The sequence below is a fragment of the Aulostomus chinensis genome, chromosome 4, assembly GCF_037954235.1.
Source record: "Aulostomus chinensis isolate RoL2024-O1b breed Wild chromosome 4, RoL_Achi_v1.0, whole genome shotgun sequence".
Lineage (NCBI taxonomy): Eukaryota > Metazoa > Chordata > Actinopteri > Syngnathiformes > Aulostomidae > Aulostomus > Aulostomus chinensis.
In genome coordinates, this window is record NC_141323.1 from 28,149,420 (window position 1) to 28,171,304 (window position 21,885).

The 21,885-nt window shown below is 42.2% G+C and overlaps 4 non-coding genes across 4 annotated transcripts; 2 read left to right on the top strand and 2 right to left on the bottom strand.

Moving 5' to 3' along the window:
- Positions 1-6,944: 6,944 nt before the first annotated feature.
- On the top strand, positions 6,945-7,063 carry LOC147265187 (5S ribosomal RNA). The gene has a single exon (XR_015114671.1). It is a non-coding gene; the product is annotated as a 5S ribosomal RNA (ribosomal RNA).
- An 875-nt stretch (positions 7,064-7,938) lies between these two features.
- Positions 7,939-8,011, bottom strand: trnak-uuu (transfer RNA lysine (anticodon UUU)). Its single transcript has one exon. It is a non-coding gene; the product is annotated as a tRNA-Lys (tRNA).
- A 243-nt stretch (positions 8,012-8,254) lies between these two features.
- On the bottom strand, positions 8,255-8,327 carry trnaf-gaa (transfer RNA phenylalanine (anticodon GAA)). The gene has a single exon. It is a non-coding gene; the product is annotated as a tRNA-Phe (tRNA).
- Positions 8,328-11,889: 3,562 nt separating this feature from the next.
- Positions 11,890-11,971, top strand: trnas-gcu (transfer RNA serine (anticodon GCU)). The gene has a single exon. It is a non-coding gene; the product is annotated as a tRNA-Ser (tRNA).
- The last annotated feature ends 9,914 nt before the right edge of the window (positions 11,972-21,885 follow it).

Consider the following 21,885-nt stretch of genomic DNA (forward strand, 5'->3'; position numbering starts at 1 on the left):
GGGGACCAGCATGAGCGAGCTTCCCTCACACACCTTTTCTTGAAGCGCCCTCCGCAGCTTTGGAATGGAATGTCATGAAGTGTGTAATTTGAAGTAGACAGATGGCAGATGCAGTACTTTTCTCTCAATGAAATCAACATTCTTTTCGTTGTATTGACAGGACACCTATTTGGCGTGTGAAAAGACCGTGAGGCTGTTGCACATCACTTTTTTTCTGAGGTTGTAAAGTGAGTGAAATGGATATAGAGCCCTTGTGTGTCAGAGTCAAGGGCTTACGGCCATACCACTCTGAACACGCATGCGCCAATCAGACGGTACGCTGACAGCACGACACACGGTGGTCGCGGACTCCGCTTTTCCCATTTCTTTCGTTTTTTTCAGCCTTTTTCATTGTTCTTCCTTATTTTCCGTGCATTTTTGGTTCGTTTTTAGAGTGAACATTTTTTCCCCCCGACAGTTTTTATACTGATCGGGGGAGGTCAATTTGAGTTTTTTTTTTCCTAATTGAAAACTTTCGGACGGACCAAATGGATTTGAACTCTGCAAACGGATTTCAGATTACGAGCATGGAAAACGGACTTGACATAAACGCACAAACAGGTGAAGAAAATGAAAAATGGTTGCTTGTTAAAAGAAACAATCAGAAACGAAACATGAAGAAGTCGGAAGGAAAACTGCCGGAGGGAAATGCGAGAGCGGCTTCCGCAGCGACAGCGGGGGAAAGACGGCGAGCAGCGGCTGATTCAGAGGAGATGTGTGGAAGGAGCGCTGGAGCCGGTCCACAGGCAACGAGAGCTGGTGGCCTGAAGAACAGAGCTGAAGACGTGGTTCCGAGAAGACCTGGGCAGCGAGGAGCTACTGGAGAGGCGACGGAGAGTGAGAGAGAATTGGCGGCGGAAAGAGATGCGGCGTCTGGTGGGGAAAGGCAGCTGCAGCAGCGACATGGAGCGGCGAAATCTGCGGGTGGCGACCACAAGTCTGACAGAGAACTGACGGTCAGTGTCGAGGTAACTGGGCAGGATGAAGTCCCAGTTCTCGAATTAATGAGATGCATAAGAGCACTGTGTGGAGGTTTAATAGCCTGTAGGGCGACAGGGCCGCAGAAATATGAAATTACCATGTCACACATCAAAGGGAAAGAGAGAATCCTAGATGGTTTCAAAATTGGGGACAACACAGTGCATGTCAAAGATCTGTGTAATGATGAACTCATGGTTTCTTTTTTAAGCTTACCAGCTTACATCAGAGATGAGGAAATTTTACAAAAGCTAGAAGGGTGGGGAGTCTCAGCTGCATCAACTATAAGGAGGAGGATGTGGCCGGGTACGCAAATTGCTGATGGGACGCGGTTTCTCAAAGTAAAATTTACAGACAAGGTCCAATCTCTGCCTTATTCAGCACGGTTTGACACAGCAATAGGACCGGAATATTTCAGGGTCATACATGATAGGCAGGCTAGGGTGTGTAGGATGTGCCTCCAGCCGGGGCACATCCTAAGGGACTGTCCTGAGTTCTCCTGCCATAAGTGTGGTGTCCAGGGGCATTATGCAAGGGAGTGCAACAGGAAACCTAATAAGATACAGAAATGTGAGGTGTGTTGGAACAAAATTGATGAATGTAATTGTAATTATAGTGATGAGGATATTGTGGTGGAATCTGGATCTGAGGAGCTGTACAGTGAGATGGAAGGTTTAAGTGAGGGAGGAACGGAGGATGAGGAGGAAGATGACGAGGTGGGTAGTGGCGCCGCCAAGCAGGCTGCCGGTGAGGGTTACGCCCCTCAGAGAACCCAGAGCCCTCCTAAAGTGGTGCAGAGCCCAGGCACAAGGCTTGGTTCAAGTCTGAATGACATGAGCACTGACTCAGGCCCACAGCAGAGAGGAAAGGATGGAGGAGGAAACGGGTCCGAAAAGGAGCCGGAGCCTTCTCAACTCCTGGAATCAATGGAGGTAGGGGACACCCCAAGAGAATTGCAGCCGGCGGCAGCCACATCCACCAGGGTACCTGCCTTAAATGTGCCCTCCACCTTCCCTCCTCAGAGTAGATCAAACAGTGACTCGGAAATGGACTTTGCCACAATCAAAAATATTTGGAAAAAGCACACCTCAATAAAAGATGCTGCGATGAAGAAAAAACAGAAGAAAGAAGGAGGGAGAGGTAAAAAATCTTGAGGGAAAATTGGCTGTTTAAAGGTTTTTTTGGTCTGACCATGTTTCTGCTGCACTCCCTTAATGTCAATGGACTCCGCACTTATGGCAGGATGACCGCCATTTTACTTAAAAGCAAGTGTGACATTCTCTGCTTACAGGAGACAAGGTGGGAAGGGGATAGCGTGGCGGCAGCAAGCAAAATGTGGGAAGGAGATGTCTTTTTTAGCAACGGCACAAGTAAATCTTGTGGCGTAGCTATTTTAGTAAAAAAGACTATAAGTACCAATAGCAAGTTAATATATCATGACAAGAAAGGTAGAATACTTATTATAGATGTTTGCATAAACAATAGAACATACAGAATTGTTAACATATATGCCAGTAACTGTGGAAAGGAAAGGAAAATGTTTCTAAATAGTATAAGCAGATGGATAGATCATAGAACCATAATAATAGGAGATTTCAATATCGCATTAACTAAGGATGATATATCAATTAACAATGTATACAAGAATGACACAAGCAGAACTGAGCTATATAATTTAATGAATATTCACAATTTGACAGATGTATGGAGAATTCACAACCCATTCAAGAAAGAGTACTCCAGAAGACAGGTTGTGCAGGGAAAAATGAAACAAGCCAGAATATATTTATGTCTAGCGGCCCCTGAAGCAACAAAACAGATCAATAAAATACAATATAATTATAACGCATGGAGTGATCACGCAACAATTGAGTGTTACTTGGGTGCTGCAGGAGGTTTCGGGGGGGAGGTACCTGGTGCCTCAACTCCAGCCTCCTGGCAGATTCAATTTACGTTAAAAAAATCACAAAACTGCTTGATTATGCAAAAATTGAAATGAAAATAGAAAATAATTTTATAGAAAAGTGGGAAATTCTAAAGCAAAGAATTAAAAGAAGTAGTATAAATTATAGTAAAGAGAAAAAGTGGAGAGAGGAGCTGGAAGAAAATCGACTAAGAAAATTAATCAATCATGAAATAGCATTATTTGATAAAGAACCGAACAGAAACACAGAAAACTATGAATTATATAAAGCAAAACTAGGAAACATAGAAAAAATAAAATGCAGAGGTGCAATGATAAGAAGCAGAGTTAAAAATTTAGTAGAAGGAGAAAAATGCACCGCATATTTTTTGGGGCTCGAAAAGCAAAAACAAAACAAAACTATAATAGAAAAAATCAACGATATAACTGGAAAAGAATATGACGATCAAGAAAATATACTAAGAGTAACTACAGAGTTTTATAAAGAATTATTTGATAATGGATATAGCAATAGCGAAGAGGTAGACAAGTTGTTATCAAATATCCAAACTAGTATTTCAGTGGAGGATAAGGAATGGTCTGATGCACAAATTACTATTAATGAGATAAAGACGGCAATAGATAGCTTAAATAAAAACAAAAGTCCAGGGGTAGATGGTTTAACAGCAGAATTTTATATTTGTTTCAAAGAGCAGATAGCTCCCCTGTTGCTGTCATTGTACCACTCAATGGAACGGGAACAGAGAACATCCAATACATTCACTGCAGGAATAATTTCACTTATCTACAAAAATAAAGGTTCAAAACAGGATATAACAAACTATAGACCAATAAGTTTACTCAATACAGATTACAAGATACTGACCAAAACACTGGCAAACAGGCTTAAACTTACAATAGGAACCATTATTGGTAATACACAGGCATACGGCATACCAGATAGAGACATCATAGATACGATCCTTACAATAAAGGATACCGTCAGGACAATGGCAGCACAGGGGGGGTATCTGCTCGGAATTGATTTGGAGAAAGCGTTCGACAGAGTAGAACATCTTTTCTTATATAAAACTTTAAAAAGATTTGGATACGGTGAAGGCTTTATTAGATGGATTAAATTATTATACGATAACGCATACAGTCAAATAAAGATAAATGGACAACTAACAGAAAAGATCAAATTAAAAAGATCGGTAAGGCAAGGATGCCCGCTTTCGGCTCTTTTATACAGTATTGTTGCTGAGCCACTAGCTTTAAGTATAATGAATGATAAGAATATTATAGGTATAAAAACATATAGAGACAAAGTCGTTAAAATAGCACAATTTGCGGATGATATCAATATAATGTTTAAAAATGAAGAAAATTTAAATTATATTATAAAACATCTAGAAAGATATGAAAAAGCATCAGGAGCTAAGGTTAACAGAAATAAGTCAGAAATGATGGAATTCGGTAAAAATAGTTTAAAAAATAATTGGGGTTTTAGCACTAAAGAATACAGGAAAATACTGGGTGTATACATTGATAAAAATGAAGGGGAAGCCAGGGACTTAGGGTGGAGAGAACTTGTAAAAAAGGTAGAAAATACACTTAATTTATGGAGAAGTAGGGGTTTAAGCCTGAGAGGAAAGGTAATTGTCATCAATGCCTTAATACTGTCAAAAATTAATCATGTTTTGTGGGCCTGTGAGCTACCGCAGTGGGCACTAAATTCGCTCAATGAAGCGATCTCCTCCTTCCTTTGGAGGGGAAAGGGAAATTCGATCGCTCATCGGGTGATAATTGCTAATAAAAGGGAGGGGGGATTAGGACTAATTGACATCAGTGCAAAAAAAGATGCACTCAGGGCCAAATTAGTTAGAAATTTTCTCGATTCGAACAGGCAGTACCCCTGGGAGGACACAATGGCGGGCTACCTGGCTGAGTACGGGGAGGGGGAGAAACTCCCTCTTTATCACCTCCTTCCTGGGAAAAGCCATGGCTCGCTACCGATGTTCTACCAGGAGGTGCTAGAGGCATGGGGCAAATTCCTGCCCCACCTCAGGCCTAAGTGCAGTCAGAAAAGTCATGTGCTGCAGTTACCTTTTCTCGAAAGCACCTTTTTCACACACAATGGTAGGACACTTAAATGCAGGGCACTTCAGCAACATAATATAACAAGGGTCGGTCAAGTGGTGGGGGAAAGGGGTCTGTTCAGTCTCAGGAAAGTCACAACCCAACTCAAAAAAACAGGGACACCGTGCAGAAAGGATTACCTCAATGGACTAGGTAACAAAATCAACAGAAACATAACCTCACTGTGGAGAAACTTAATCATCACGGACAAATCGAGAGCAGACCCCGAACTCCCACCGCTTGAGCTTGTCACACAGTACACAGGGAAAGAGCTGTCACAGGTGAAAACAAAGGACTGGTACACCATAGGGATTAACTCAATTAAACGCACTCCAAAAGCAGAAAAACACTGGGCACAATTATTCAAGGGAATACCGATAGGAAAAATCTGGCAAAACCTTAACATACCTTACATGGACAGCAATACTTTCAAGCTAGAATTCAATATCAGACACAGGAGAATTTTCACAGGAATCAAATTACACCAGATTAATAAGGAAAACTACAGTAGGACATGCCAAATCTGCAATAAAGAACCGGAAGACCAGGAGCATCTATTCATCAACTGCAAGGAATCGGATAAATTTAGGAATTTCATAAGGATGCTACTGCAAGAGCACTGCAATTTCAGTTTGACAGATGAAACACTATGGACATGGACTCTTCTCTTTGGTACAACACTGAAACAAAAGGATCAGAACAGGACTCTCATAAATACCATACTCACTTTTGCAAAAAAATCAATATGGACAACTAGAAACTACGCTCTCTATGAAAAGAAGAAAATAAACATATTTGGGTTTTTTTACACAACACTCTTGACGCACCTACAAATCTTACATGACATGGACAAGGATATTTTTGAAAACACTTTCTGCAGGAAAAACACATTTTTCAACATAGCAAATGGCAAAATTGAAATCAACAAGATTGACAATGGTATGTTTTCTCTTCAAATTCCCAGCTAAGTAGTCTCTTTTTTTATCAAGCAAAGTATTTTTCAAATTTAATAAAGGGGTGAGCAAATTGGGTGGTTTATGTTTTTCGTGTGTTTAACATTTCATTTTGATAAAATTTCATTTAAAAAAAAAAATTTGTGTGTGTGACACTTCACGACAGGAATTTGTTCTTTTTAGTCCCATGAGTTTTTTCTCTCTCTTTAATTTTTATTTATTTTTTTTTGGAATGACCTGCATCGCTCCAGTGGCTATAGGCACATAGTGTTGGTTTATTTGTCTAAATTTAACTTAATTTAAAATAAAAATAAAAAAAACAACAACAAAAAAACAAGAAAAAAAAACCTCTGATGGTGTTTTCATCAAGTTCGAGGTGTATCAAGGGTGGGGTTTTTTTTTGGTAAGATTTCTTTCCTGAAGGAATTTATTTTTTATATAATTGTTAAATTTTGTCATGTAAATAAGAATGTACAGTTGGTAAAAATGTATGATGTATTTTGGATAATAAAAGACAAAAAAAAAAACACGCCCGATCTCGTCTGATCTCGGAAGCTAAGCAGGGTCGGGCCTGGTTAGTACTTGGATGGGAGACTGCCTGGGAATACCAGGTGCTGTAAGCTTTTTTGTTTCGTTGTGAGGAAAGGGCAGCTTTGAGTCTTTGGGGACCAGCATGAGCGAGCTTCCCTCACACACCTTTTCTTGAAGCGCCCTCTGCAGCTTTGGAATGGAATGTCATGCAGCGTGTAATTTGAAGTAGACAGATGGCAGATGTAGTACTTTTCTCTAGATGACATCAACATTCTTTTCTTTTATTGATAGGACACCCATTTGGCGTGTGAAAAGACCGTGAGTCTGTTGCGCATCACTTTTTTTCTGAGGTTGTAAAGTGTGTGAAATGGATATAGAGCCCATGTGTTTCAGAGTCAAGGGCTTACGACCATACCACTCTGAACACGCCCGATCTCGTCTGATCTCGGAAGCTAAGCAGGGTCGGGCCTGGTTAGTACTTGGATTGGAGACTGCTTGGGAATACCAGGTGCTGTAAGCTTTTTTGTTTCTTTGTGAGGAAAGGGCAGCTTTGAGTCTTTGGGGACCAGCATGAGCGAGCTTCCCTCACACACCTTTTCTTGAAGCGCCTTTCTGCAGCTTTGAAATTGAATGTCATGCAGTGTGTAATTTGAAGTAGACAGATGGCAGATGCAGTGCACTGGGCTTCTCTCTACTCCTCTCTCTCCTCCTATATGTGTCATACATTAATTATACTCATAGGTATTACTAACTTGTCTCCTTCTCAGGAGCCTTTTAGGCTCCCCTCATTCCAGATCTGGGTGCTGCTGGAGGAGGCTGCAGAGCTGAAGAGGCTCAAGCTGCCACCCGTAGCTCCACCTACTCACATCACCGTCTGTCCATCAGTCTCTCTCTCTCTTTATCTCTGTCCCTCTCTTTCCTTCTACATAGCCGTCTTCCTCCATTATCTGTTTTGTTCCTGTTCTCTTTCCCCCCAACCGGTCAAAGCAGAAGGCCGTCCCCATTGAGCCTGGATCTGCTCGATGTTCCTGCCTGTTAAAAGGAAGGTTTTTGTCGCCGCTGTTGCAGGATGTGCTTGCTGATGGAGAATTGTTGGGTGTAGATTCATTGAAGGAGTTTGGTACTGGACCTGCTCTACCTGTAAAGTGTCATGAGATAAGTTTTGTTGTGATTTGGTGCAATATAAATAAAATTAACTTGACCAGTGTTATTTGTGGTCTTTCGTTAATTGCATGCCACATGAAATTATTATTAGTCACTTTTATCTCACATTTGACCTGCAGCTACAGTCTCACAGTGGCAAGACAAGAACACTTCTACTTCTGATGATAACAGTTTGTTCAACACGAAACTTCATCCAGTACCATGTTGTCAAACACTGGAACACCAGCACAGCGCCTGAACAGGGACTTGAACCCTGGACCCTCAGATTAAAAGTCTGATGCTCTACCGTCTGAGCTACTCAGGCTCTTTCTACAGCATTTAGACAGGAAAAGAAACACCTGTGAAGGTCAAACTGCTGCTTTCTTGACTTGTTCAATCCTCCATGTCCAAGTCCACCATGCTTTTGATTGGCTCTGATTCTCTGTGGCAAAATCCAGCAAGAGGCTCCAAAAATGTCTTGAATGTCATAAGAATGCACAGGACAAGATGTTAGTTTCCTTCATGTCTGCAGTTCCTCCACTGGAAAGTAAAGTCAGTGCTGTTCCTCTGCTGAAACCTGGGATCGGACCAGGGACCTTTAGATCTTCAGTCTAACGCTCTCCCAACTGAGCTATTTCAGCTCAGAGGGAGGGCCCTGCTTCTCTCCTCTTCTCTCCCTATAATCTCTTCCACTCTCACTAGAACTTAGAGAGGATTTGAGCCTCTGAAGTCATGACACATTGAACAGTTCGACAGGACCATTTTTGATGAATGTCTGAATCAAACAAGCCTTTTTTGTTTCTCTTCTTCCCAGTTGCCTCAACATTTTGTGAGCCAATAATTCCACATCTGTACCAGACACACCTCTGGTTGGTGGGTTTTCAGGATCTTTCTGTTCTAACAGTGTCTTTTATCTTAAATATGCCACTTTCACATGAAAACATCAATAACAGGACAATATCAAAACTATTATTGCTGCTGTTGCTGTTGTTGGTTGTGTGTCTGTCTTCCATCCCCCTGTCCCCCTGTCTTTCTCTCTGCTTGTCTTTCACCCTCATCTTGTTCCCCATCTTTTTGTCATTCTCTCCCTCATTTCTCTCTGTCTTTTGTCTTTTCTTCTCTATATTTGTCTTCTGCTGCTCCAGGATCAGCTCCTATCACACAGTGGTCCAGAACCATGATGAAGCCTGATCATGAATGTGAGCAAAGCTCTTGGAACAGGCCTGCTGCCACCACAACTAAGATCCTGCAGGTCACTAGAAACTCCAGTGTCCAGCTGACAAGTGGACTTTCCTCTGATCTGTGGTGGTGCTGAGTTTAGCAAACATCTCCAACAAGAAGATGAAGGAGGCCATCAACTCCTCCAAGCTCAACATCTATACTGGCTTTACTGGGAGATCAGGAGGTCAAAGCAGATCTTCACCCTCGACCTCAGATGGTTTCTACTCACAGAGATGAGGGACCAGTTCAAACCAGCTACCTGGAGCTCCCTTAAGCCATTGTCCCCATCAGCTAACATCTAGATCTGGACCTGCACCGGTGCTGATTTGTGTCTTGAGTCCCCAGAGTTTGTTGAACCAGAGAGGCTTCAACTGGTGACGGTCGTACAACCAAGTGTGAAGGTGAGCCTGCATTGTCTGATCTGGAGCTAACAGGGGAATTAGCAAGTGCTCTGACTGTTCTAGAGTTGCTGCTGAGTTGAATTTGAATTTATTTGTTGAAATGTTCCAGTTTCTATGAGGTCAGGGAAGATTGGTGTGGATCTAAAGGTCCCTGGTTGGATCCCAGGACATTGTTTTGGCTCATTTGAACATTTTCAAACCCTCGTTGCTCAGATTTTACATGAATTTGATCATGACTTTTGGACAAATGTTTTGTTTATTAATTAAATAATCACTTCAGTTATGATTTTAGTGAGTCACCCAGACTTGGTCTATAACAAAAGTTAGTCTGGTTATTATTCAGTTTCCAGTCAGTAGGGACACACACACACGCACACACACACACACACACACAGCCTGTCTTTGGTATAAAATGGTCTGTCACGTTCACGTTGGAAGATTTCTCTGACTCCATTGTGAATAAAGAGATTCTTCATCTGACACCTGAGTCTTGATCCACTGATTCCTCTGATCCACCTCTTTCTGCTCCAACAAGGCTGACATGAATCAGGTGGGTCCATGTCATCCAATCAGTAGGTTTCTCTTCTCAATTAATTTTCTTCATCCCAGTTTAGATTGATTCTTCTCAGCCTAATGAAGGAGCATCTGATCAGGTGTTTGACTGCTTGTTGGTTGTAATTCCATAGATTTTAATCTCAGATGTTATAGAATTAATAAGAACATCTTAAAGACCTTTGTCCAACACTTGAAACTCACCTGTCTGTGGAGGCCCAACTGGCCTTTGGTAGTGAGGTGGTGGACGCATGTGAATGAAATGAGGCTCGTGTTGCTGTGAGGAGCCACTAGAGGGAGACACCTGTCGTTCCTCCCAGCTGACAATGAGGCTTCACAGCTGCATTTGAAGCTGTCCTTTATGAGTCACAACTGTCTTGAGCTCAGGAGCCAAACTCACCGAAAAAATATGCAAGTGGCTCTGGACAAAAGCGTCTGCTCAATGAAATTGTAGGATTGTAGAATTCTATAAATGTATAATATAATTGTAGAAATGCTCTCTCTCACCACCCCCCAAAGTCTGTGCCAGGGTCTCTGGCCAGTGGTCAATGGCTCATATCACCTGCCCAGGATGGATCCAGCTTGCTTGTCTTTTTAATTCTGCACTTATTAGAGACCTGGAAACAAAGGAATGCTGAAAAAGAGAAAATAGGACCTCACACAAATGGGCTTGTGACACAATTTTAAAGAATTGTGTGAATGTGAATCTTTTACAAATGTGTGTGTGAATGTGGTTGTTGTGGCCAAGTGGTGAAGGCGATGGACTAGAAATCCATTGGGGTCTCCCTGCTCAGGTTGGAGTCCTGCCAACAACGTTAAAGTGTTGATGTTCTGGAGGAGACAACATCTGATCTTTGTTAGATCCACGAGTCAAAGGTTTTCTTTAAAGTGCTGCAGCAGCTGAGGATGAGGGAGAGACAGAATTACAAACCATCTTCGTGAGGACATTTTGAAAAATGATGACATTTTGCCACAGTTATTATTGACTTGGAACACTGCAAAAATATCCCCTCTCCAAAAACCCTCCTCTTCAACTTTGTACCCAAGTTGTCTACTCATCAGGCACCACATTGTCCAGGATGTTCAGTCAAAAAGTCATTAATGATTTTAAAAATGTCCATCAAACACAAAATAAGGCTTCAAATAGGTAAAATCACCATCTGTAGACTAAACCAATATGCTGATGTGATCCTTTGATTAGTTTAGGATCAGTCAGAGATCAAAGACTGAAGCAGGAGATCAATGCTCAGAACACAGAGATCAAAGACAGAATTCAGACATCAGAGACAGAATTCAGATATCAAACACATACCTGATGGAGGCTCCACCCCCCCCCCCCAGACAGTTTCCATGTAAGTCGTAAGTTTTATTTTTAAAGCGCCAAATCACAACAAGTGTTATCTTCTTTTTATTCAAGATTGAAGCTCCATACAAGACAGAGTTTGTAGACAAGAACATCACAGCCTGGGAAGCTTTCACTTCTTTTGATGGACAGCTTTGATTTCAGGTTCTACCTCTGTAAAATTGAAAGTAAAGTAAATGAAGCACCTGTGAAGGTAAAACTGATGATGTCATGACTTGTTCAGTCCTCCAACGTTAAAGTCCAACAAGCTTTTGATTGTCTCTGATTCTCTGTGGCAAAATCCAACAAGAGGAAAAGAAAATCTTGAGGTTGTCTCACTTTTTTTTTTTAAAGAAACTCTGCATAGGACAGTGATAGGATGATTGTTTCCTTGGATGAAAAAGTCTGGTACTCTCATCTTCTTAAACATTTACTTGTTCAATCAGGACAAGAGAATCTGAGCTTGGATGTCATTTTGTAGTAAAAGGTGAATTAAACTTGTAAACATCAGCTGGTGTTCACTCTGATGATGTGTCGATGGTCTGTATTCTGCCTTCTGTAGCACGATGCTGCTGGGAAGAAGCCTGATTATGTCAGAGTTGTGTTCAGTGGCTCCTGCTGGGTCCATTTCTGAAAAATAGGCTCCAAAGAGTTCAGGTGTTTAAAAGCTCAGGGTTGCTGTCAGCAGACGAGGTGGCCGAGTGGTTAAGGCGATGGACTGCTAATCCATTGTGCTCTGCACGCATGGGTTCGAATCCCATCCTCGTCGTGAGCGATTCTGGTTTCTACTCCTACATTATGGAATTACTGTGAGGCTTTTAACTGACACAGATACCAGTTGAGTCAACTTCCCTTTCACAACCTGACCAAAACAACTCTGACACCCAGAGCTCACATGTGTCAATCACCTCTGTAGAAGGTCCCGCCCCCACAGAGCTATAAATCCTCCCATCAGTGAAGAAAACTGAAGACGCCTCTTGGATGAGAGCTGAAGCATCTTCAAGAAACCTGAAACAGTCCACTTGGTATGTTTAAATAATTCTACAATTTCTTTAAGCTTTTGTCCAAAGCCACGTGCATGTATCACATGTATATCATATATATGTGATACTCTTTCATCTACTCATGAACCAAAAATGCAGTCTAATACCAGTAATTTTGTGCAGAAAAATGTCATTTGTGCTCCTTCTTTTATTTATTTGTTTTAGTATTTTTTAATGTATTTACTTTCAATTCACATTTTGTCCATTAACTTCATAATCACTCTTCACAGTCGCCATCTCATCACATGACTAAAGTTTGGGTTCTGTATTGGTGGTAAAATATCCTTCCATGCCCCTCACTAGTTTGCATACAGAAAAGCATATTTTACTGGTTTCAAATCTCTTCGTGTGTTCTCTCACTTAAACCAGCTGTGGCAGCTTTCATTGTGTGATTGATTTTAAAATATAAAGATAGAACAGAACCATTGGAAGAAGATGTCAGGACATTTGAAGGAATGTAAATCTCCTCTTGAAATGTTGCAGTGTGCAGCTGAGGCTCTCTGGCAGTGGCACAAGGAGCCACAATGGCAGAACCTGGACCCTCCTGGAGGAGAACCACAGGTGAGGGCCTTCTTGGCTCCAGATTGATGGAAATCAAGTGTCTGAGGCTGTCAGCAGCCATGAAGTTGATCTGGTTGGGCACTGGTATTTTTTCTTTCTGCAGCTCAGGAGTGATTCAGTAGAAGAGTTTCAGAACAGCCAAGGTTGGGGACTGGAATTTTCAAATTTCCCCTGGAACCAGACAACCTTGGGAGGTAAAACCTCCAATCATAGCCAATCAGATGCAGCAGCAGAAAGAAGCTGTCATCTACCCTGACAGTCAGAGCATCAAGTCAAGAAAACATCAACCATCTTGGAGTTCCAAACCTTCACCTGTCAGATTCAGCTACTTCTTATTGTGGGACTTTTAATTTGAACACAATGGAATTTGGACAAGGAGTTTTCCTTCAAGTCCAAACATCATCGTCCAGCCTCCAACCAGAGGTCCATCTGTTATCATGGGAGCCACATGTGGAGTCTGGATTCTTTTCTAGAATGTGACGGCAATGACAGTCCTGCCAAGTGACATCACTGACATGAATGGATGACTTCAGTCACATGACTGGATGGCTTCAGTCACGGGACTGGATGGTTTTAGTCATGTGACTGGATGACTTCAGTCACATGACTGGATGACTTCAGTCACATGACTGGATGATTTGAAAATTTTGTTGTGGGCCTCTGGACCTTTTTTAAATCAGTAGTTGACCACAGGTAGCTTAGCCAACTGTTAACTAATTAACTTTTAGTCCAGACAAAGAATGTGGGTTGACAGTTATTCATACAAAGTCTTTGGTTTCAGATGCAGCCTCAACTGAGACTCCTGGTTCAGAGGATGGGTTTGTTTGCTGTCAGGTTGCCACCTTTCAGAAATGAAAATCAGGGACGCCCACCACGGCTCCTGGGGGCCATGACCACCAGGGGCCTGACTCCCATGAGGTGGGTGCCCACAGCAGTGGTGTGTTTTATTTTGTAGGTGTTTTTAGTCAAGGGGTGATCAAGAAAGCAATTCCTCCTACTTAAAGCTTGAAATGCTTTATCACCAATAAACACATTCTTTATTGTTCAACACTGAACTGCACAATGAACTTTTAAAATACAAACTCAATAAATGGAGAACTTTATGTGACTTAAGTTCATAACACATCAAAAGGTTTCCCTCCCTTCTTTTTCCAAGTCTCCTTCTTGTTCCTCCTTGCAGCTCTGGGGAACTCTTGGTCTCTCAAAGCCCTGTTGGAAAACTCTGAACAGGACTGCTCAAAGTTGAGAGTGATCACTCCTTTGAGCTCCATGGAGCTCCTGTTCCTGCAGTCACTCCATTTCTGCTTTTCATTTTGTGTTTGTATTAAAGTTCTATTGCTGAAAAAAAAGAGACTTTTTTGCCTTTTTCTTGAGGTAAATATATGAGGGTCGAAACTGACCCATAACACCATGGATGTTACAATAGTTAATAATATTAAAATGAATAATAAATAAAACCAATCCATGTCAGAGATGTGTTCTAACACCCCTCAGTAATGATCAGGAAACACAACAACATTTTGTTTATTTCTATGATTTTCTTGAGGTTCATTTGATCATTTTTTTAACTGAAATCGAGGTTTTACTGACTAAAAAAAGGTCCAGAGGCCCACAACAAAATATTCCCATCAATATTTCCATGGATAAGGAAGCCTAACAAGGTAACCAGGAGATGGGAAACAACTTGGATGATCGAAAATTGTTTTTAGTTTATTTTACAGCTGGTTGAAGACGAGGGTCAAAACTGACCTGTTAACATCAGAGATGGGAACAGAAAGCTAACACAAGAGGAAGGTTGAAGCTATGAAAAAGGAGTTTGATAAAAATCTTGAACTGACAGTAGAAATATCCTTTTGTATGTTTACCTTTGTTGACAGAAGTCACTTTAGCTTGGCAGTGAAAAGAATCTCTGCTAGCTTGACAAATAAGTGCACAAACTGGGTTCAAGCTGGACTTTGGACACTGGTATCTGCAACAACTCCCATCAACTCCTAATCTAGCATCTCTGCTGTGGTCAAACTATTTTACAGAACATTTGACAGACCTGTGGAGCAGTGAGGACAGACATGAGTTGATCCACATGATCCACTGAAGCGCCATTTTACCCTGCCACTGAGGTCACCAACATGAGCTGGAGTTGGGACTCTTGAACTGAACCTGGTATCACAGCGACACCTACTGCTGCAAAATGGAACAGCAACATTGAACCCAAGTACAGGATTGGAGGGAGACTGATGGTCGCTGTTTGGGTTTTTGAAGAACAAGGAGGGCGTTGGTTCAAGCTGGATTCTCAGAGACTATTTCCCCAACCTCTACATTGGAATCTACACTGTCATCCAGTCATGTGACTGAAGTCATCCAGTCATGTGACTGAAGTCATCCATTCATGTCAGTGATGTCACTTGGCAGGACTGTCATTGCCTTCACATTCTAGAAAAGAACCCAGACTCCACATTTCCTCCTATCTATTATTGTGTCCCACCCTCCTGGTCCTTACTCTGAATTCTCAGAGTTTATATCCAGTTCAGTTCTCAAAACAGATTCAGTCATGAGTGTAGATTAATTTCCTTTTCTCCACTGATTATATGTCAAGGTTTGTGTGTGGGGGTGGAGCCTATCCCAGCAGCCTTCGGACAAGAGGCGGGGTTCATCCTGGACAGGTCACCAGTCCATCACAGGGCCAACACACAGAGACAGACAACCATTCACACTCACAGCCACACCTACAGTCAATTTAGAGTATCAATCAGCCTCGTCCCCTCTTGATGTCTTTGGACTGTGGGAGGAAGCTGGAGTCCCAGAGAGAACCCACACAGGAACAGGGAGAACATGCAGACTCACACAATTGGGGCTCAAATCTGGAACCTTCTTGCTGTGAGGCAACAGTGCTGACCACTGCACCATTGTGTCCCCTGAAAATGCCACCAGATCGTTTGGATTGTCTATAAAATCAAGTACACATGAACATGAAGAGGTCTTCACAGGGCTGGTGGTGCAATGGATAGCATGACTGACTACTGTCAGAAGATTCTAGCTTCAACTCCTGGCTCGCTCACTTAAAATTTTATACTGAGAAGCTTTCACACCTGAAGTGTGAACCACTGCTAAAAGTCCCTGAAATCCTCCAAGGTTTCCTCCTTGTCTGCTGTAAACATGAACACATGCATGGATCCTGCTACCTCTCACATGTTAAGCTGGCACTTGACAGTGACAGCAGGAGAACAAGAAATCCCAGTGTGTCATCAACATTTCCTGGAAACTAAATGACAGAAGCCAGTGGTGGCTGGTGAAAAAAATTCTTGGTGGGGCTGGTGTGCCAAAAACATTTCCGTGCCTAGTCTAGTATAATCATTCAAAAAGAGCAGCTGGACAATTATTAAATGTTTTAAAATAGTATTCACTTTCCTTCTTAAAATCGACAGTTTCAAAGACAAAAAAAAACAACAACAATTTACAACTACAGTAAATTTTATGCGATCAAATATTATACAATGATGTTAACTTTACAGAAGGTGATTTGAGCTTAATCTATACAATCCAAATCAACAATGTGTGTGTCTCTCTCTTTGTTCATCTGTGTCTGTCTCTGTCTCCTTCTCTGTCTCCATCTTTGTGTCCTTTTCTCTGTGTGTCTCTATCTCTGTTTGTCTGTCTCTTAGTGTGTGTGTCTCTCTCTGTCTCTCTCTCTTTGTGTCCGTCTCTCTTTCTCTCTTCGTCTACCTGTCTCTGTCCCTCTGTCTCTCTGTCTATTTGTTTCAGTCTTTCTGGGTGTGTGTTTGAATTCAGCAGTCATTTGTACAGGAACTTTGCTCGTCTCTCTTTCTGGGAGGCAAATTTCTCAATGACCCTGGTGTTGAAACCAGGAATGTTTCGTGTCAGTTTTTTCTCAATGGAGAGCATAGCCAGAGCGTTGAGCCGATCTTGTGCCATGGTATTTGTAAGAAAAGTTTTTATCCTCTTCAAAGTGGAGAAGCACCTCTCAGATTCTGACGTTGTCATTGGTGTGGTGATGAGGATGTTGAGCAGACTTACAGTTTCAGTGAACGTGTCTTGAAGGTTATTTTCCATCAAAACCTGATAGAGAGCCAGTGCACCACTGCAACTCTGAAACTCTTCGTTCCCGTAGATCAGAGACAGCTCTGTTTGAAGTCTGGCCTTGTCCAATGAGGGATAGGCTTCCACTGTGGTTTTCAGTGCTGAATCTGGGAACTTTCGGCTGTGCTGTGGGAACAGGTCTCCTTGCAGGAGTGTGGCGCTGACAAGATGCTTGGTGAAACTAAATCTCTCCTTGGCATGGCTCACAATGGTGTCACATACCTATGCAATGATATAATTATACAAAATAGGAATTATTGCATCTTCACTTGTCTTCATACATTGACCTGATGAGCTAGCCTATATTATGTAATAAACATACTGTAATGATTCATATCATCATAAAAGAATATACATTTAAGTCTGGACCACTGTATCATATGGCCAACATCTTATTTTGATTTTATTTAATAATGTGATTCAAATCACACTAAGAAGCAAGTTCTTACCTCCAGTGCCAAATGGTGCAGTGTGTCTTCTCCCAAGGTTCTGCGTCTCTTTGCGGGTGGCTCCTGAGCAGGTCCCCTGAACTCCTCATCCTCAGCCAGAGTAGGCACATCCTCCCTGACCCAACACATAAGTTTCATGAGTAAGTTCTAAAAACTGGTTAGGGATACATGAACAAAACCAAAGGTGGATATCATTACTGTCAATTATATTATACAGATAAATCAATGCTTTAAATAAGATGATATATAAGCATTTAAGTCTACATATACAGAGAAATTGAGGTTAGGCTACAAATTAATTAATTTAGCATACCTGATAGCCTGCATGTGGTCAATGAATGTCTGGGTGACTCCTGCCATGTAGACAGCATCAATGTTTCTCTTCTGCAGCTGGTTGTAAAGGATGTCCACATGTGGCATGATTTTGTGGAACAGGGCCAGTAAAAAACAAAAAGTTTCATCTTCCAGCATTCTCACATAGCCACCAGCTTCTCTCTTTGTCTGGCTATCAAACCCTTCACTGTTCCGGATAGCCTGAAAGCAATTCACCAGATCCTTCTTGTGCTCATAAACTGTGTTAACACGACTGTTGAAGTTCCAACGTGTTGATGATGCACTTGGAAGTCGGTGCGCAACCATCTCATCAAGCACTGCAGTTCTCTTGCTTGACTTAGAGAAAAAAGAAGCAAATCCCCCCATGTCAGAAAAAAAAAGTGACTGATCTGAGGGATGTGGGAGGTTGCTTGCTGCAGTATCAGGTTTAACTGATGGGCATAGCAGTGAACATCGTGAGCGTTTGGATAGATGTCTTGTACCTTTCGCTGCACTCCTCCTTTGGCACCCCTCATCACAGCTGCCCCATCACAGGCCTGGGCAATCAGCTTCTTTTCTTGTCCCTCAGAAAGGATGCTGTGCAGCCTCTCCAATAAGGCACTGGCTATTGCATCCGCACAGGTGTTGGGCAGTTTCAAAAATTCAAAGAACCGCTCTTGAATATTGTGGCGGTCGTCAATGTATCACAGAACTAAGACTAACTGACACTGTGTTGAAACGTCAGTAGTTTCATCAGCCTGGATCGCTAAAAAGTCTGCCGATTTAACTTCATCCAGGATCTGTTCTCTCAAAACTGCCAGCATACAGTCCAGGAGCTCGTTCTGTACTGTCTTCGAGGTGCCTTTAAAAACGGTTGCATTTTCAAGGTGCTCCCTCAAGTACCGATCAATGGATGCCATCAAGTCAACTGGACCTCTGAATATTCCAGCGTTGTCAGAGGAATCACTTTCGTCATGTCCCCGCAGAGCCAGTTCAAAAGCACCACAGAATTTAACAGTTAATTATCTTAGATAAGATGTTACGGTTCTTATCTACCTCATCATTGTGCTTCCTTACAGCGATGCGGTGACTGTCATCGAGCTGCGTTGCTATGCTAATCTTCCCAAGAACCGCTAGCTTCACGCAGTTTTCCATGTGAATTTTCGCTCTTTTGTGTTTCTTAATCCGCTCGGAGAGGTGCTTCAGGTCAGTGATTCCTGTCTGTGTCCATGCTGAATCACACCGGTCACTCCTGAAAGGGATGCAGGGGAAGCAAAAAAGTGCGTTGGCTGCTCCACAACCCGTCAGCAACGGCCTGCGCTGAAACCAGCTCCGGCAAAAAGTCCTGTTGTAGGATTTAGCCTTTTCCTTGGACTGCTGCTGGATGTTGATTTCAGGCTTGTCCGGTCCCAGCTCCTTAACGCGGATTTTTTCCGCCATGGTCCTCCTCGCAAAAGGGAAATTTAAAAGGGATCTCACCGAAATCGGTGGAAACTGCTGCTCTTGAACTTCGATCGTTGTTGTCGCCATTTTCTCTCTCACTCACTTCTCGCGGTATTTTTTTTCGTAGGGCATCGGAAATCTGGGAATCTCACTACGCAAAAAGAATATCGCGGGCTCCTCAGCTAGCTTTCGCAATCCAAACCTTCACGCATTTTACGTTGGCGTAGGGGCGACTTTTCCGGCGCCCCTACGCCGTTAAATTTGGCGATGTTGATTGGCCAATTATTCATTATTTTTCCCTAGCAACCATACAGGATTGGCTAATTAATTGCAGGTCTGGGGCGCTTTGACGAGCGCCCCTAAAGACAAATTATACAGTCTATCAGAGTAAATTCACTATTAATTGAATGAGTCAGTTGGCGTAAATGTTGTTTAAATGACCCATATTGCATGTAGACACACACAATTAAGTAAGGCTGACATTGACGCTAAAAATTGTAAACATATGCACATATATATGTATAAATACATGTAGAGATTTTCCTCTCCACATCTGGTGGGGCGGCGCCCCAGCGCCCCCTATGAGCCAGCCGCTACTGGTGGATAATAAAAAACTTTCTCATTCAAGTTGAAACCTGCAAGAGGCAGCAGACAAGGTCAAATTAATTTGACACATCAAACTAAACAACAATAGGGGGCATACTGCCCTCTACTGACTAAAGCTGATAATGCTACCATGAACTATCAGGAAAAGAAAAGCACAAATTAAACAAAATAATACAGGACATTCACCCCCCCCCCCCCAAAAAGAAAAAATATATTAAAAAAAATGTCCTCAAATAGTGAAGTTTCATCAAACCTTGTGTCTGTATGTTGTGATAGTATTTTATACACAAAATGAGACTAAACTCACCTCCATGTTTGATGCAGTACAGAAAAAGAACATAGTTCCCTTTATTCTCCTGCCATTAAAGTTCATAAACTAGCAAGAATGTCAGGTAGCATTAGCATTAACTTCAGCTAAAGTCTACCAGCTTTCAGGTGCCTTTAACAATCGCCTTACTCGCTACTTAAGGCTTTATCGTCCATCGTTGTCTTCCGCTTATTCCTGACTATTAAGGGTCGCGGGGGGGCTGGAGACTATCCCAGCATCAACGGGCGAGAGGCGGGGTTCACCCTGGACAGTTCGACAGTCCATCGCAGGGCCAACATACAGCAATTGCTTGCAGTGTACAAGTCCCAAGACTTTCATAAAATTCATCACTGGATTCAGGACGACCCCTGCTGCTCGGCCCCGGTGGGCGGGAGGAGGCTCAGGCCCAAACAACGCTGACTGCAGCTTTAATTTAATCCTAGGTTTATGTAATACTCCGATAAATCAGTGGTATTTATTTCATGATTTTCATAGGAATAAGTTAAGAATAAAATGCCAGTTCATGGTTAAGCTAAAATTTACATAAATTAGTATTTGTTATGACGAAGATATTAAAATGTATAAAATTTGTTTAAAATTAGTAACTTTCAAAAAAACATCATTTCATGGGGTGTGAATGTCTTTCAAAAATGTTAAAGTAATTCTATTACGTTAGGTTACGTGCGTGAGTTCATGACCTTTAGTGTTTACACTTCCGGGAGAAACGCGCGCGAGGAAGAAGGAGCATCGTGTAATTGCGTAACGTTATCGGAGTTTGGAGACTGTGTGTCGTCGGAGAGGAGTTTTTATCGGTAACGGACTGTGAACTGTAATTGACCGACGTGATCGGAGTGCGTGAGTCGGATTCTCCGCCACCGATTGTGTTTTGTTGAGCACCAGGCAAGTCCAGTTACAGAAGCTAGCGGGAGCTAGGCTAACGCTGTCCACGCTGAAGGGAGACGCCGCTGCACGGACGGGACAGGAGCTTCGGATAGTCGCCTCGGGAGAGAGTCGTTAACGGAGGATGTGCCGCTGCTGCCGAGTCACGGAGGTCTGTTGCTGCGGGCTGCTGCGAGCGGGACGGTTGCTGCCACAACGAGCGAGGGATTCATCGGCTGCGGTCCAGTATTGTTGACGTCACCGACACACGGGGGGATCTGGTAAAGGTTTCCATCATGAGCTCCAACTAAAGCGCGCCAACGAAAGTAAACAAGAGTGCACTCGAAATAAAATTAGACAGTTGAAAGAGAGACAAACAATATACCCCGGGGTTCTTTTTATTTTCTATAGTCTTGTTTATTCAAGGTTTGAATGTGTTTTTCTGCAAGCTTTTAATACATTTTCTAAACTGAAATCTTGTGTTGGTTTCATTGAATTTGTGTGTTGTTACTGAAGCTTTACAGCAGAGTTTAAAGGTCAAGTGTACTCCCCATAGCCTCCATTTGAATATTTAAGAGTGAGAATCATACATTGCCCTAGATTGATATTAATTATTCCAGATGGGACTTTTACCATATAAGATATTTGAAATGAGTTAAAGTGTTCCCTGTAAGCCTAAGGTGGGTTTTAATATTGGAGCCGGTGGTAAAAGGGTTACATTTAGAAATCTAAACCCCTGCTACCATGAGCACACATGGAAATAAAGACTCAACTGACCGCTCGGTCTACTTCAGCTAGCACACTGAACAATACTGTTGTTTACTTGCGAGCTGATAAGTGAGCAGCTGATGTTTGCAATAACATTGAAATAAACTAAAAATAGAGTCAATATCTCAAATCCTATCACCACCAAAGGAGCCACGTCTTTAACACTTCAATCTCATAGCGACTCCTCAGGATTTCTTCCTCTCTCCATTGCATTTTGTAG